This window comes from Macaca nemestrina, chromosome 7 (genome assembly GCF_043159975.1).
Source record: "Macaca nemestrina isolate mMacNem1 chromosome 7, mMacNem.hap1, whole genome shotgun sequence".
Taxonomy (NCBI): domain Eukaryota; kingdom Metazoa; phylum Chordata; class Mammalia; order Primates; family Cercopithecidae; genus Macaca; species Macaca nemestrina.
In genome coordinates, this window is record NC_092131.1 from 125026085 (window position 1) to 125043926 (window position 17842).

General features: G+C 38.5%; 1 protein-coding gene, 1 long non-coding RNA gene and 1 pseudogene across 17 annotated transcripts in view; 2 read left to right on the forward strand and 1 right to left on the reverse strand.

Moving 5' to 3' along the window:
• LOC105491035 (neuregulin 4) overlaps positions 1 to 17842 on the forward strand; it is a 121013-nt gene that overhangs the window by 72942 nt on the left and 30229 nt on the right. The window lies entirely within an intron of this gene.
• The window catches only part of LOC139364417 (uncharacterized), a 53231-nt gene that overhangs the window by 27516 nt on the left and 7873 nt on the right, over positions 1 to 17842 (reverse strand). The window contains exon 2 of the long non-coding RNA XR_011626312.1: positions 6012 to 6170. This is a non-coding gene — a long non-coding RNA (uncharacterized lncRNA). The remainder of the gene's footprint in view (positions 1 to 6011; positions 6171 to 17842) is intronic.
• Positions 3825 to 3932, forward strand: LOC112428240 (U4 spliceosomal RNA; annotated as a pseudogene).

The window sequence follows — 17842 nt, forward strand, 5'->3', positions numbered from 1 at the left end:
TCTTCCATGCAAGGCCCCCATAGCTGCTGTACTCACTAGGTGGCTTAGCCCCAGGCTAAAAGCTGCAGAAACAGGAATTTACTTGTACTTCCTCCAAATATAGCATGACCTCCCCTCCAGAATCTGTCTTTATATCTTCACTCTCCTGGACCTTCAGATCATTGTTTTTCATATCTTGTCCAAGTCTTTATAGTTTTCTGCAGGGAGCTAGAAGTGGTGGTCATTCTATAGCATCTTAGCAAGTCATACCCAGAAGTGGAACCTCTCACATTCCACTTATTGTTTTAAATCAAGAATGGTCATTGAATTTTATCAAATGCTTTTTTAGAGTCTAAGGACATGATCATGTTTTTTTTTTTCTTTAACTGTATCTACATGATGAATTGTATTATTAGTCCTGATTTTGAATCATTCTTGTATTCCTGGAGTACGACCCACTTACTATTCTTTTATGGTCTGCTGATTCTTACTGTATTTTATTGAGGGTTTTTGTGTTGATATTCATGAGAATGACCTATGGTTTTCTTATTGGTACAATCTTTGTTAGGTTTTGGGATCAATAATATCCTTATTTCATTGAAGGAGTTTGAATATTTTTCTCCTTTGTCTAAGTTTTAGAACGGTTTAGCATTAGAATTATCTAATGTTTAAAGTCTGGTAGAATTCTCTATGAAGCTGTCTGGATCTAGGTTTTCTTAGCAATAATTCCTAAATTTGTTTTATGGAGAATGATCTATTTGAATTTTCTTCTCTGTAAATCAGTCTGTATTAGACTTTCTGTTTCTTTGGGGGTGATTTTTTTTTTTTTGTAAATTATATTTTTAAAAAAGCAGAATTATCCAGTTCATCCAGGTTTTCAAGTTTATTGGTAAAGAATTTATCAAAATAGCCTCTTTTCTGATTTAAAAACATATTATCCATTTCTGTGGTTAAATTTCCTCTGGCATATCTTCGCTTATGCTTGTAGTTTGGTTATCTATTTTGCATAAAAAACAACCCTAAAAATCAGTAGCTTCAAAAACAACCATTCGATTTGTTCATAATCCTATGGAACAGGTATTTGGGCTGGTCTCACCTAGGCAGTTCCACTCCATGTGGTATCATCTTGGGTCACTCACAGGGCTGCATTCAGCCTTCAATAGCAATCTCCTCATTGTACTTGCAGCCGCTACTAGCAGTTTCCTTACTGCCCCTTAGGCCTCCACCTACTGCTTGGTCGAAAATCCAGTGCCACAAACTTTTCAGTTTTTAGTTACACAAACACCTTACTTCTAGGAACCTTACTTCCAGGATTATCTGTTTCTGTGTAACATACTACCCCGAAACTCAGTGGCTTAAAATAGCAACCATATTATAATTTACTCAGAATTCTTGGGAATTCAAGCAGGTGATGCTGGGTGGTTGTTCTCCACGTGGTATTGGCAAGGGTTACTCAGGAGCTGTGTTCAGCTGGGTGTTTGGCAGGATCTGAAACATTTAACGTAGATTCAGGTCTCTCTCCCCAGAGGATAGTCAGACTTCATACGTGGAGACAAAAAGGGAGTATTCTAATAGACGACAGTGGAAGCTGTTGATCTGTTAATGCCTAACTTTAAGAATTATGAAGCATCATCTACCACATTCTCCTTGTCAAAGCAAGTCATAGTGCCACTCAGATTCAAAGCGAGGGGAAATAGACCCCAGCACTCAGTGAGAGGAGTGACAAAGAATTTGTGGCCATCTGCAGTTCACCAACTGTGCTTTCTCTCAAGTTCATTTCATTTCATTTTACTGAGAACCAGCTCTTGGATTTATGTATTTTGGTTTCATTCTCTTTTTCTGTTTCTAACTCATTTATTTCTTCCTTTACTTTATTAATTCCTTCTTTCTATTTACCTTGGAATTATTTTATCACTCTAAAAAATCTCTTTCCCCCCACCTTTGCCATTTATTTTTTTTTCTTACAGGACTAATGAATGTTAGTGAGTAATACTTAATAGTAGAAATGAATTTATTAGAACTGAGTGAAGTCTCTGGGGGATGTAGGAGGCAAAGAGTGATCTGGAACATGAGACCTTGCCTTGATATCTCTGCACTAGGGTGTCCTAAGTACCTTTGGGACTCCGGGCTCTGGATGCTATGTGGCAACAGAAAATTGAAAAGTGAGGTGAAAGGATGCCAAAGAAAACTTTGAAATACTTTACCTTTTGGCTTGGAGATACCCTAGATTACGCCTGACATTCATACTGAGTGTATTCTTCTTTATATTTTCTGCTGGTTTACTGTATTTGATTATACAGGTTGAGTATCCTTTATCCTAAATGCTTGAGATCAGAAGTATTTCAGATTTTAGACTTTTGGATTAGGGATACTCAACCTGTACAAACTAACATCAGTTAAAAAAAAAAATCCTCAAAGAAAAAAATGTATTCATTTTGAATTTTCCCAGTATTTTTAAACCCACCCACATTATTTCTGCTTTCACTAATCTCCATTTTTGTTTTCCCTATCTCTGGAGTCCAGACATTTTGGAAAAGCTGAAAGTTTCTTGTGTGCTTTGTAAAATTCCTTGACATGCTTTCTTTTCCATTTATTTTTATTCTGAAATGAACTTTTTTACTACTGAACATGGTTCTTGTTCAATTCTAGGTTGTAGACCTTTTTAAGCCAAATTCTTTCTCATATATGTATTTTGAACATGCTAAAAGCTTATCAGGTGAAAAATAGTAACAACAATCAATAAAAGTTAGGTAATATTTAGATACTTTATATACAGCCACAAACATCTTTCAAGAAAACATGGTAAGTTAGTTGACTTACCAATAAAATAATTCTGAAAGTCTCCCATGTGGTGGCTGTAGGATATAAAAGCTAACAAAGAAGCTTAAGTTACCATTTGCAGTACAGTTTCAGATGAACTCTTTGTAATTTGTCTTGTTTTAATAAGAATTAATTAAATTAATTGAGAATGGGCATATATAGGAGTCAAGAAATTTATGTTATGAAAGCATAATTTAGTAAATTTACTTTGACATACAAAAACTAAACATTAAAATACAGTATATTCAGTTTGACTTCTCATTCAAGTTAAGCTCTTAATATAATATCCAGAAAATAAATTGTATCATAGTTGGGTAACCAATGAATGATCATTGTTTACAACTTTTTTGGGGTCAGCATTTTACTGGTCTTACACAGTTCAGTTATGATTAAAGCAGGAAATGTAACCTTTTCAATAAAATGTAAACTTTTAAACCAGATTCTAAGTTTAGCTATTTTGACCTTGACAAATAATAATTAAAGAGGCACCAAGATAAAATTATCTTGTTTGTGTGCTTCTCTTCAAAACCCATATGTTCAAATAAATGTCATTAAAACAGCCCAACTACAGAAAAAGAGAGGTCAAAATTCACTCAATTTGGAGATAAAAGAATAGTACAATGAGTTTTGCTGATATAACCACAGGCAAATGCTATTAACTGTCTATACACCATACACAAAAATGGATTTTAAAGACTTAAATGTAAAACCTGAAACTATGAAACTATTAGAATGCATACGGGGAAATGCCTCAGGACACTGATCTGGGCAAAGGTTTTTTTTAGTAAGACCTCAAAAGCACAGGCAACAAAAGCAAACATAGATAAATGGGATTACGTCAGGCTAGAAAGCTTCTGCTCAGCAAAGGAATAGTCAACAGAGTGAAGATACAACCTACAGAATGGGACAAAATGTTTGCAAGTGATCCATCTCACAAGGAATTAGTAATGAGAATGTATAAGGAACTCCAACAATTCTGCAGAAAAAAAAAAGCCCAAATAATCTGATGAAAAAAATGGACATATAGCTTTATGCAGTGGCAGTATTGTAGCCAATGAGGTTTATCTGAGGTGCAATTATTGCTAATTGAAAAAAAAAGGCCATATAATCTGAATAGACATTTCTTAAAAGAACACATATAAATGGCCAACAGATGAAAAAAATGTTCAACATCACTAACCATAAGGGAAATGTAAATCAAAACTACAATAAGATATCATCTCACCCCAGTTAACACAGCTATTACCAAAAAGAAAAAGTAATAGATACTGGTGAGAATATAGAGAAAGGGGAATGGTAGTACACTATTGGGAATGTAAACTAGTACAGCCACTATGAAAAACAGTATGGAGGTTCCTCTATCTACCATATGATCCAGCAATCCTGCTGCTGGGTATATATCCCAAAAAATAAAAAAGTATATCAAAGGGTTGTCTGCACTCCCATGTTTATTGCAGTACTATTCACGATAGCCAAGATACATAATTAACCTAAGTGTCCATCAACAGGCGAATGGATAAAGAAAATGTAGGTATATACACAATAGAATATTATTCAGCCATAAAAAATAGAAGTCCCATCATGTACAACAACATGAATGGAGCCATAGGTCATTATGTTAAGGGAAATAATCTAGGCATGAGAAGACAAATACTGCATGCTCTCACTGATATGCAAAAGCCAAAAAATATTGATCTCAGGGAGGCAGAGAATTGAATATGGTTACCAGAGGCTGGGAAGGGTAGTGGGTGGATGTGGGGGAAATGAAGAGAGGTTAGTGAATGGGTACAAAAATACTGTTAGATTTATTGTGTATTTCAAAATAGCTAGAAGAGGCTGGGCACGGTAGCTCATGTCTGTAATCCCAGCACTTTGGGAGGCTGAGGTGGGCAGATCACTTGAGGTCAGGAGTTGGAGACCAGATGGTCAACATGATGAAATCCCATCTCTACTGAAAATACAAAAATTAGCCAGGTGTGGTGGCAGGCACCTGTATTCCCAGCTACTTGGGAGGCTGAGGCAGGAGAATCGCTTGAACGTGGGAGGCAGAGGTTGTAGTAAGCCGAGATCACGTCATTGCACTCCAGCCTGAGCAACAGAGTGAGACTCTATCTCAAAAAAAAAAAAAAAAAGAAAGAAAAAAAAGAAAAGCTAGAAGAGAAGATTGGGAATGTTCCCAAAAGAAAGAAGTGATAAGATGGCCAAATAGGAACAGCTCTGGCCTGCAGCTCCCAGGGAGATCAATGCAGGTGATTTCTGCATTTCCAACTGAGGTATCCAGCTCATCTCATTGGGACTGATTAGATGGTGCAGCGCACAGAGGGTGAGCTGAAGTAGCGTGGGGCGTCACCTTACCTGGGAAGCACAAGGGGTCGGGGAATTCCCTCCCCTAACCAAGGGAAGCCCTGAGGGACTGTGAGGAATGGTGCATTCCGGCGCAGATACTATGCTTTTCCCACGGTCTTCGCAACCTGCAGACCAGGAGATTCCCTCGGGTGCTTGCACCACTAGGGCCCTGGATTTCAAGCACAAAACTGGGTGGCCATTTGGGCAGACACCGAGCTAGCTGCAGGAGTTTTTCATACCCCAGTGGCGCCTGGAACACCACTGAGAGAACCGTTCACTCCCCTGGAAAGGGGGCTGAAGCCAGGGAGCTAAGTGGTCTAGCTCAGTGGATTCTACCCCCATAGAGCCCAGCAAGCTAAGATCCACTGGCTGGAAATTCTCACTGCCAGCACAGCAGTCTGAAGTTGACCTGGAATGCTTGAGCTTGGTGGCGGGGAGGGGCACCTGGAGGCTTCAGTAGGCAGTTTTCCCCTCATAGTGTAAACAAAACTGCTGGGAAGTTTGGACAGGGCAGAGCCCACCACAGTGCTACAAAGCTGCTGTAGCCAAACTGCCTCTCTAGATTCCTCCTCTCTGGGCAGGGCATTTCTGAAAGAAAGGCAGCAGCCCCAGTCAGGGACTTACAGATAAAACTCCCATCTCCCTGGGACAGAGTACCTGGGGGAAGGAGCGGCTGTGGGCACAGCTTCAACAGACTTGAACGTTCCTGCCTGGTGGCTCTGAAGAGAGCAGGAGATCTCCTAGCACAGTGCTCAAGCTCTGCTAAGGGACAGACTGCCTCCTCAAGTGGGTCCCTGACCTCCCTGACCTCCATGCCTCCTGACTGGGAGACACCTCCTAGCAGGGGTCAACAGGTGTTCTCTCACCTCATACAGGAGAGCTCCGGCTGGCATCTGGCAGGTGCCCTTCTGGAGTGAAGCTTCCAGAGGAAGGAACAGGCAGCAATCTTTGCTGTTCTGCAGCCTCTGCTGGCAATACCCAGGCAAACAGGGTCTGGAGTGGACCTTCAGCAAACTCCAGCAGACCTGCAGCAGAGGGGCCTGACTGTTAGAAGGAAAACTAACAGAAAGGAATAGCATCAGCAAAAAGGCTGTCCACAAAAAAAACCCCACCCAAAGGTCACCAGCATCAAAGATCAAAGGTAGATAAATCCATGAAGATGAGGAAAAACCGGTGCCAAAAGGCTGAAAATTCCAAAAACCAGAACTCCTCTTCTCCTCCAAAGGATCACAACTCCTCGCCAGCAAGGGAACAAAACTGGATGGGGAATGAGTTTGACAAATTGACAGAATTAGGCTTCAGAAGGTGGGTAATAGCAAACTCCTTCAAGCTAAATGAGCATATTCTAACATAATACAAGGAAGCTAAGAACCTTGAAAAAAGGTTAGAGGAATTGCTAACTAGAGGAACCAGTGTAGAGAAGAACATAAACGACCTGATGGAACTGAAAAACACAGCACGAGAACTTCATGAAGTATACACAAGTGTCAACAGCTGAATCATTCAAGTGGAAGAAAGGATATCAGAGATTGAAGATCAATTGATTAAATAAAGCATGAAGACAAGATTAGAGAAAAAAAATGAAAAGGAACGAAGTATGGGACTATGTGAAAAGACCAAACGTATGTTTGATTGGTGTATCTGAAAGTGACAGGGAGAATGGAACCAAACTGGAAAACACTCTTCAGAATATTATCCAGGAGGCCTTCCCCAACCTAGCAAGACAGGCCAACATTCAAACTCAGGAAATACAGAGAACACCACAAAGATACTCCTCAAGAAGAGCAACCCCAAGACATATAATCATCAGATTCACCAAGGCTGAAATGAAGGAAAGAATGTCAAGGGCAGCCAGAGAGAAAGGTCGGGTTACCTACCCACAAAGGGAAGCCCATCAGACTAACAGCAGATCTCTCTGCAGAAACCCTACAAGCCAGAAGAGAGTGGGGGCCAATATTCAACATTCTTAAAGAAAAGAATTTTCAACCCAGAATTTCATATCCAGCCAAACTAAGCTTCATAAGCAAAGGAGAAATAAAATCCTTTACAGACAAGCAAATGCTGAGAGATTTTGTCACCACCAGGCCTGCCTTACAAGAGCTCCTGAAGGAAGCACTAAACATGGAAAGGAAAAATTGGTACCAGCCACTGCAAAAACATACCAGATTGTAAAGACCATTGACACTATGAAGAAACTGCATCAATTAACAGGCAAAATAACCAGCTAGCATCATGATGACAGGATCAAATTCACACATAGCAATATTAGCCTCAAATGTAAATGGGCTAAATGCCCCAATTAAAAGACACAGACTGGCAAATTGGATAGAGTCAAGACTCATTGGTGTGCTGTATTCAGGAGACCCATCTCACATGCAAAGACACACGTAGGCTCAAAATAAAGGGATAGAGGAATATTTGCCAAGCAAATGGAAAGAAAAAAAGGGAAGGGGTTACAATCTTAGTCTCTAATAAAAGAGACTTTAAACCAACAAAGATCAAAAGAGACAAGGAAGGGTATTATATAATGGTAAACGAATCAATGCAACAAGAAGAGCCAACTATCCTAAATATGTATGCACCCAATAGAGGAGCACTCAGATTCATAAAGCAAGTTCTTAGAGACATACAAAAAGACTTAGACTCCCACATAATAATAGTGGGAGACTTTAACACCCTACTGTCAATATTAGATCAATGAGACAGAAAAGTAACAAGGATATTCAGGACTTGAACTAAGCTCTGGACCAAGCAGACCTAATAGACATCTACATAACTCTTCATCCCAAAGCAAAAGAATATACATTCTTCTCAGCACCACATCGCACTTATTCTAGAATTGACCACATATTTGGAAATAAAACACTCCTCAGCAAATGCAAAAGAACGGAAATTATAACAGTCTCTCAGACCACAGTGCAACCAAATTAGAACTCAGGAATAAGAAACTCACTCAAAGCCACACAACTACATGGAAACTGAACAATCTGATCCTGAATGACTACTGGGCAGATAACAAATTAAGGCAGAAATAATGAAGTTCTTTGAAACCAATGAGAACAAAGACACAACGTACCAGAATCTCTGGGACACAGCTAAAACAGTGTTTAGAGGGAAATTTATAGCACTAAATGCACACAGAAGAAAGCATGAAAGATCTAAAATCGACACCCTAACATCACAATTAAAAGAACTAGGGAAGCAAGAGCAAACACATTCAAAAGCTAGCAGAAGACAAGAAATAACTAAGATCAGAGCAAAACGGAAAGAGATAGAGACACGAAAAATCCTTCAAAAACTCAGTGAATCCGGGAGCTGGCTTTTTGAAAAGATTAACAAAACAGACCACTAGCCAGACTAATAAAGAAGAAAGGAGAGAAGAATCAAATAGACACAATAAAAATGCTAAAGAGGATATCACCACTGATCCCACAGAAATACAAAGTACCATCGGAGAATACTATAAACACCTCTACAAATATGAACTAGAAAATCTAGAAGAAATGGATAAATTCCTGGACACATACCCCCTCCCAAGACTAAATCAGGAAGAAGTCGAATCCCTGAATAGACCAATAACAAGTTCTGAAATTGAGGCAGTAATTAATAGCCTACCAAGCAAGAAAAGCCCAGGACCAGATGAATTCACAGCCGAATTCTACCAGAGGTACCAAAAGGACCTGGTACCATTCCTTCTGAAACTATTCCAAACAATAGAAAAAGAGGTACTCCTCCTTAACTCATTTTATGAGGCCAGCATCATCCTGATACCAAAACCTGGCAGAGACACAACAAAAAAAGAAAATTTCAGGCCAGTATCCCTGATGAACATTGATATGAAAATCCTCAATAAAATACTAGCAAACTGAATCCAGCAGCACATCAAAAAGCTTATCCACCACGATCAAGTCAGCTTCATCCCTGGGATGCAAGGCTGGTTTAACATATGCAAATCAATACACATAATCCACCACATAAACAGAACCAATGACAAAAACCACATGATTATCTCAATAGATACAGAAAAGGCCTTCAATAAAATTCACCACCCCTTCATGCTAAAAACTCTTAATAAACTAGGTATTGATGGAACATATCTCAAAATAGTAAGAGCTATTTATGACAAACCCACAGGCAATATCATACTGGATGGGAAAAAGCTGGAAGCATTCCCTTTGAAAACCGGCACAAGACAAGGATACCCTCTCTCACCACTCCTACTCAACATAGTATTGGAAGTTCTGGCCAGGGAAATCAGGCAAGAGAAAGAAATAAAGTGTATTCAAATAGGAAGAGAGGAAGTCAAATTGTTTCTGTTTGCATATGACATGATTGTATATTTAGAAAACCCTGTCATCTCAACCCAAAATCTCCTTAAGCTGAAAAGCAACTTCAGCAAAGTCTCAGGATACAAAATCAGTGCGCAAAATCACAAGCATTCCTATACACCAATAACAGAGAGCCAGATCATGAGTGAACTCCCATTCACAACTGCTACTAAGAAAATAAAATACCTAGGAATAAGACTTACAAGGGATATGAAGGACCTCTTCAAGGAGAACTACAAACCACCAAGGAAATAAGGACACAAACAAATGGAAGAACATTCCATGCTCATGGATAGGAGAATCAATATCTTGAAAATGGCTATACTGCCCAAAGTAATTTAGAGATTCAATGCTATCCCCATCAAGCTACCATTGACTTTCTTCACATAATTAGAAAAAACTACTTTAAATTTCATATGGAAACAAAAAAGAGCCTGTATAGCCAAGACAGTCCTGGGCAAGAAGAACAAAGCTGAAGGCATCACGCTACCTGACTTCAAACTATACTACAAGGCTACAGTAACCAAAACAGCATGATACTGGTACCAAAACAAATACATAAACAAATGGAACAGAACAGAGGCCTGAGAAATTATACCACACATCTACCACCATCTGATCTTTGGCAAACCTGACAAAAAACAAACAATGGGGAAAGGATTCTCTACTTCATAAATCATGTTGGGAAAACTGGATAGCCATATGCAGAAAACTGAAACGGGACCCCTTCCTTACACCTTATACAAAAATTAACTCAAGATGGATTAAAGACTTAAAATTTTAAGACCTAAAACCTTAAAAATGCTAGAAGAAAACCTAGGCAATACCATTCAGGATGTAGGCTTGGGCAAAGACTTCATGACTAAAACATCAAAAGCAATGGCAACAAAAGCCAAAATTGACAAATGGGATCAATTAAACTAAAGAGCTTCTGCACAGCAAAAGAAACTATCATCAGAGTGAACAGGCAACCTACAGAATGGGAGAAAATTTTTGCAATCTATCCATCTGACAAAGGGCTAACATAGAGAATCCACAAAGAACTTAAACAAATTTACAAGAAAAAAACCAACCCCATCAAAAAGTGGGCAAAGGATATGAACAGACACTTCTCAAAAGAAGACATTTATTTGGCCAACAAACTTGAAAAAAGGCTCATCATCACTGGTCATTAGAGAAATGCAAATCAAAACCACAATGAGATACCATCTCACACCAGTTAGAATGACAATCATTAAAAAGTCAGGAAACAACAGATACTGGAGAAGATGTGGAGAAATAGGAATGCTTTTACACTATTGGTGGGAGTGTAAATTAGTTCAACCATTGTGGAAGACAGTGTGGGGATTCCTCAAGAATCTAGAACTAGAAATACCATTTGACCCAGCAATCCCATTACTGGGTATATACTCAAAGGATTATAAATCATGCTACTATAAAGACACAGGCACACATATGTTTATTGTGGCACTGTTCATAATTTTACTGTTATTATGAACTTAGATTTTTAAAAAATGTTTCTTAGTTTTGGTGAGAAGAATTTGAGTTTAGCACATTTAAAGCATTAGAAGTCCAATTTCCTTTTTCTTGGAATTTTAAGAATATTCAAATTACATAAGAACTTATTTATCTCTATAAGTCAATAAGAACAGAGCTCCTTGAATTTAAGAGACATTATACTGTAATTAATAATATCCTCTGTAGATAGGATATTATACCTCACATAATGAGAGGGATAGGCCTTTCTGAATTTTGGACCCATAGAGACAGAGCTTACAGCTTCATGTGTACAAGTTTGGCACAAGTCAAGAGTAAACACAGAAACACAAAATCTCTCTGGCCCAAAATCAAAGAGGTATTCTCCTTCCCAGTGGGCATAACATATTTAATTGATTTGAGCTAAAAGAAAATAGACAATTTTTTTAAAAGTATAACCAGATTCTCTGTCATCTCCCACCCAATAGGGATAGATCTATATCACCTTCTACAAAGATCATGAGATGGTCAAACTATAAAAACTAAAACCCTTATTGTTTTTACAGTTAATAAGGAACTGATTAATGAAGGAACCAATAGATGTAAAAACTGGCTTAAAGGAGAATTCAAACCACACATATATGTACAGGTAATCAGACATGTTGAAATGAATTTACAAATAGATATGAAACTAGTCGGTATCCACAGGGCAATCTGTTGTATTATACTGGACAAAATTCATTTGCATTAGCATAAGTTTTCTACAATTTACAGAGTTGTAAAATAGCTCGAAGACAGTGAAAATCGCAGGTACTTATAGAATCAGATAACCCAGAAAGGTGCATTTGACAGGACACCTGGTCATCTTTTTCTGTTGTCTGCTTCAGTCTTTCTTTAGAGAACAATCCAGGAAGCAATCCTTGACTTCTTGGCCAACTTAGACACAAGGTCAGCCAGGCCTAATCTTTTAACATTTCAGCTGGAACTTACAAGATTCTCAGAGCAAGCATGGGGGCAGGCAGTTTGTCTTCACCTATCCCTGCATCCCGAGCTAGATGAGGCCTTTTCTTGCTGTCTCACTTTCCTCCATGCATCTTGTGACCCATCCAGAGGATCACTTCAGAGCCAAACATTGCACAGTGTGGAGGTGAAACTCTGTGATGGGAGGAGGTTTAACTTGGTAAAGAATTACCATTGGAATAATTATCCAGAGTGACTTGGTAAGGTCTGGTTTCACCAGGGCCCTCCCTGAGGGTCATTCCCAACCAATACCTGCCCATACAGTCACAGGCTCAGACCTGGGACCGTCCCTGCTGCCTAGGCTGAGACCCAGCTCTGTCCCCTGTCTACAATAGTAGCAGCCCCAGCCTTCAACAGGTGGAATTATAATTTGTCAGGTGATAAAACAAAGACTGAAATCTATTTAAGAGAAGCAGTTTAAGAGTACAAACATATAATATATGAAGCGCTAGTTATATGAAAGTAAAATGATTAAGGTTGAGTTTCACTTATAATTTGAAAACCAACATTTATTGTGCTTCTACATTGGACGTGTTGTCTCAATTGTATTTTGGTCTCTCAGCAATTTTGCTGGAGCTTGCTATGTGTTTTACTAAACTCAGTTTTCAAAAGGAGTTGCCAGGATTTTATGAATTGTTTTATTAATCCCAGAAATTTTTAAGGCTTTCTTAAGATCAAATGGTTAAGATAGACTGGCTCTTGGCACCCTTATTAGATAAGACTTCTGCCTTTTCATCTGTAAATTTAGTAGAAGGTTGTAGTTCAAAGAACAAAGTTCAGAATGTCTCTGCGATATTAATTAGAACAAAGTCCTCTTTACTTTGACTTTTGGCACTATACCATATGCTTTTAAACATCAAGAATTAGATTGATCTTTAGAAACACCTTAAAGCATGGAAATAGCAGCCTTGAAGCTTATAATAAAAGAACAGTTTAAAATGCATGAAACAACTCTTCTGTTTAGCTATGCATTTTGTTAACACTTTTTATTTTAGTAACCTTACTTCTGATAAAGATTCTTCATTAGTGTTCTTGGCAGTAACAACTGATACATCTTTCTTGACCTCACCATGCTTAGAATGAAACTTAAAAAGAGTATAAATTTTATTTAACCCTCACATTTTGCCAGATCACTGTGCTTACAATAAGCACACATGGCAGGATATGGTGATGAAACTATGGGAACATACTTACCTTCTCTCTGAGGTCTACTTTTCTTTACCTGAGTTTGTCTTACTGATTTGTGTCACATATCCAAGAGTAGAAACTACCTTTCAGAACTAACTCAGGTTAGCTCATTGCTGTTCAAAGAAGCTGAAGGCTAATGAAAGTCAACGTATACTCTAAAGATTTTTCATTTCCTTCTTATACAATGAAGTTATACCAAATTATGCATTTGCTTCCAAATTTTGGTTATCCTTTTGATTACTGTCTTTATCATCCATTATTTTCTTTGGAAGGCAGCTGGCAAATACTCCATTATGTCATCAGTAAGAGTTCATTTTCTACATAGGAATACCATGCAGAGTAACAACTGTGACTTTTGCCCAGCTCTAATACTTAACTTCTTTTGTCAGGAAGTGAACTGATGCTGGCTTCTCTTTGTCTTATTCCAAGTTGGGGCATGAGATTTTCCCTGCATTAGAAGGTTGTTGAGACCTGAAGCCTGGGAAGGTAAGATGCCAGCATGAATACTGTCCGTTGAGAACTGTGGTTTAATTGAGTGTCTGGTGATTTAAGAGTGTAAGTCTTTCCAGCTGTTCCTGGTTTATGGTCCTGAACCCTTAAAGTTTTACCAAAACATGAACAGTGAAACACTTCTACAATGGAAAGGCCCATTAACATATTATTTATAATATTTAAACATAATTTTATGTTTATTGAAATTGTTACTTAAAATTTAAGAAAGGAAAAATTGACACATAACAATTTCTATGTATAGATACTTTGTATACACAAGTCTATATGTATCATAAAATGATAAACTAAGAAAAACATATATGTACTTTTTGTTTGTAGTTTTACTTTTTCTTCTGATTTTTTAATATAATAGACTTTTTATTTACTTATTTTTGTTTGTTTTGAGACAGGGATCTTGCTATGTTGCCCAGGCTGGTCTCAAACTCCTGGCCTCAAGCCAACTACCCACCTCAGCCTCCCATGTAACTGAGATTACACACTCAGCTGCACGCCAGTGTACCCAGCACTAGACTTTTTTTTTTCTGAGATGGAGTCTTGCTCTGTTGCCAAGGCTGGAGTGCAGTGGCACAATCTTGGCTCACTGCAACTTCCGCCTCCCGGGTTCAAATGATTCTCCGGCCTCAGCCTCCTGAGTAGCTGGAATTACAGGCACCCAACACCATGTCCAGCTAATTTTTGTATTTTTAGTAGAGACGGGGTTTCACCATGTTGGCCAGGATGGTCTCGAACTCCTGACCTCATGTGATCTGCCCACCTCAGCCTCCCAAAGTGCTGGGATTACAGGTGTGAGCCACTGCACCCAGCCTTAGACTTTATTTTTTAGGTCAGTTTTAGATTTCCTCCCTGATCATTTTTTGAGGCCAGCAAAGTAAGGAGAGTAAAGACTTGAATCATATATTTTGTTAATATGGAGAAAAAAGACAACATTAAGCAAATCAACGAATTATAAAGTTTTGTCTCAGTACTTTCATGACTCAACCAGCATTCTATGGGTGTTTTCCCCAAAAAGTCTCCATTGGAGAAGGCTAGCGAATGCACACACTCAGTAATGAGGGTCAGGCGTTTACCTACTGTTGCTTACTCTCACCATTTGTTCAACATGCTTCTTCATTCACTGTGCCTTAGCTAGTTTTAGTAAATAAAATGTTTCCAATTTTCAGTGACTTACTTAAGCTAAGAAATTATAGTCCTTCACAATGAAATTATAAACAATATCCTTCCTAGTGACAAATATGGATTATTCTCTATGAAAACTTATTTATACCCAACATGTAGTACATTTAGATACAATATGTAGTTCGTTAGATACAATATGTAGTTCATTAGATACAATATGTAGTTCATTTCAGCATATAAGTTATCTGGGTAACAGTCAATCTTAAAAGAATCAGATTTTGCGGCCAGGCATGATGGCTCACACCTCTAATGCCAGCACTTTGGGAGGCCGAGGCAGGCGAATCACTTGAGGTCAGGAGTTTGAGGCCAGCCTGGAAACATGGTGAAATACTGTCTGTACTAAAAATACAAAAATTAGTTGGGTGTGGTGGTGCACACCTGTGGTCCCAGCTACTCAGGAAGCTGAAGCAGGAGAATCTCTTGAACTCAGAAGGCAGAGGTTGCTGTGAGCTGAGATCACACCATTTCACTCCAGCCTGAGCGACAAAAGCGAGACTCCATCTCAAAAAAAAAAAAAAATCTAAGATTTTGTTTCATAACTGGACTTAAATTTACTAATACATTTGACGTACTAATAATTAGCAGTTTTTAATGGTGCTAATGTCATATAAATGTGATGTTAAACAACAAAAATGTTGTGAGATTGAATGTTAGCTAAATATCTCTACATATTAAGAATCTAATAAAGGCTTTAATAAAGTTACATTTATAGCACTAGCTAATAAAAGATGCAAAAGTCAGAAGTTAGTCGTCTTCTCTCACTGTTTCTTGGCCTATAAAAATCTGGTAGGGGTTTCATAGGATTTTGGCTACATTTGTGTGTTGTTATATGGCTGTGGATTTTTTTTTTTTTTGAGACGGAATCTCGCTTTGTCTCCAGGCTGGAGTGCAGTGGCATGATCTCAGCTCACTGCAACTTCCACCTTGCGGATTCAAGCAATTCCCTGCCTCAGCCTCCTGAGTAGCTGGGATTACAGGCGCCTGCCACCACACCTGGCAAATTTTTGTATTTTTAGTAGAGATGGAGTTTCACCATTTTGGCCAGGCTGGTCTTGAACTCCTGACCCTGTGATCTGCCCACCTTGGCCTCCCATGTTGCTGGAATTACTGGCGTGAGCCACCGCGCCCGGCTGACTTATTAAAGGGATCCAAGCCCGTGTTGTTTTATTGAACACGTCTAATAGTTTTATTTTTTATTTATTTTTTTCCATTTTTCGTAAGTTGCAAATTGAACTTTGATTGACACAGAGTGTCAAGTGGAAGCCAAATTTGACGTATGCCAATATTAGACTTTCTCTTTCCAGGATAGACCAGCCCAAGTGAAGTGGCACTGACATTGCATCTCCCTTTGGTTAGCGAAGTCTTTTATAATATTGTAAACATGGGTTTTTTTTTTTTCCTGAGAAATGATAGCACATTTATTGATCACCATGCTCTTAAGCTTTTCTAGTTATAATTTTTCTTAGGTATTTTATTCCTCGTAAACACACTTGTATAGTGTGTTTCAGTGTTCAAAGCACTTTCAGACATTCTTGCTTGATTCTGACACTAGCCTTAGGAAATAGTTAAACGCACGTGATGTTATTTTGATTTTACAGAGTCTTAAGTGACTTGCCCAAGATCATATAGCCAACAAGCATGGAAATAGGGTGAAGACACCAGTTTTTCCATTTCACAGTCCAATAATCTTTCTTGGAGCTAAATGGTGCTGTTTGTTTACGTGACTAAAAACTGACTTATTTTACTCATGTGAAAGGCCTCCTATGTTGTAACAGCTTCCTTCAGTGCCATAGAATCGAATGAATGTATTTCATGTCAATGTATTCAACGTAGCTTCTGTGTTTGGGAGCAGATAATTGGCGGTCTTCAGCCAGAAAACAAATTTGTGTAACTTGGATTCAGAATTCTGGAATTTCTCACCTACTGGAGTATTTGTACCTATTCCAGCATCCATCTTCAATTCCAGGAAAACATGGGTGATCCCTTATTGCTTAGTATTCACCTCATTAGATGGCACAACTGTTTGCTACTTGGCAGTCTGTGCAGAAGTAAGGTCCAGAAGTAATTTAGCAAGAGAGTTACTTACATAAAGACTGAGAGCTACGTAGTTCTGGGTAAATGCTGGTGCAACATGACCTCTTTGTGTTTTGTGTAAATGCTGTGCTAGTACTACCAGTTGTCTATATCCACTTAACCCACATTTACTTTTGAAGGAGTCGATTAATTCTGTTTGCCTCAAATTTGATAATTGTGTCATCACCGAAGTCATAACATTTTCATAAATGAGCTAGAGCTTTAAAAGTAGAATCCTTGTACACAGTCATTGGTAGGCAGTGTTTACTTTTTTGTTTGGTAAATATCTGAAATTTTAAAATTCATTTTTAGATTAGCCAATCCAGTTCCTGGATAGTAACGTAATATTTGAATTTGTCTTTGCCTTTCCCTAGGTTCTGGTTTGACCTAACAGTGATAAGATTGTTTATCCTTTGATTTGCTTAAAATTACCATCAGGTTTCTACTTTCCCACAAGAGCACGTGATTGCTTTATCCCAGCTGTAAGACAATAGAACAACCTAGTGTTGCTTGGTTTACTTTGTATGCCTTTTTCTATTTGCATAAACCCTGATCTGATTACAAACTTGTATTTACACCACTCCCTTGACTCCTTCCAACTCAAAGTATTTATTGTCCAGTTAAAACATTTATGGTTAGTCATATAAGCTGGCTTATCTTTTCTTCTTTGAATTACTTTTTTTTTTTTTTTTTGAGATAGAATCTCGCCCTGTCGCCCAGGCAGGAGTGCAGTGGCGCAATCTCGGCTCACTGCAAGCTCCGCCTCCCAGGTTCACGCCATTCTCCTGGCCTCAGCCTGCAAGTAGCTGGGACTACAGGTACCTGCCACCATGCCTGGCTAATTTTTTTGTATTTTTAGTAAAGACGGGGTTTCACCGTGTTAGCTGGGATGGTCTTGATCTCCTGACCTCATGATCCGCCCG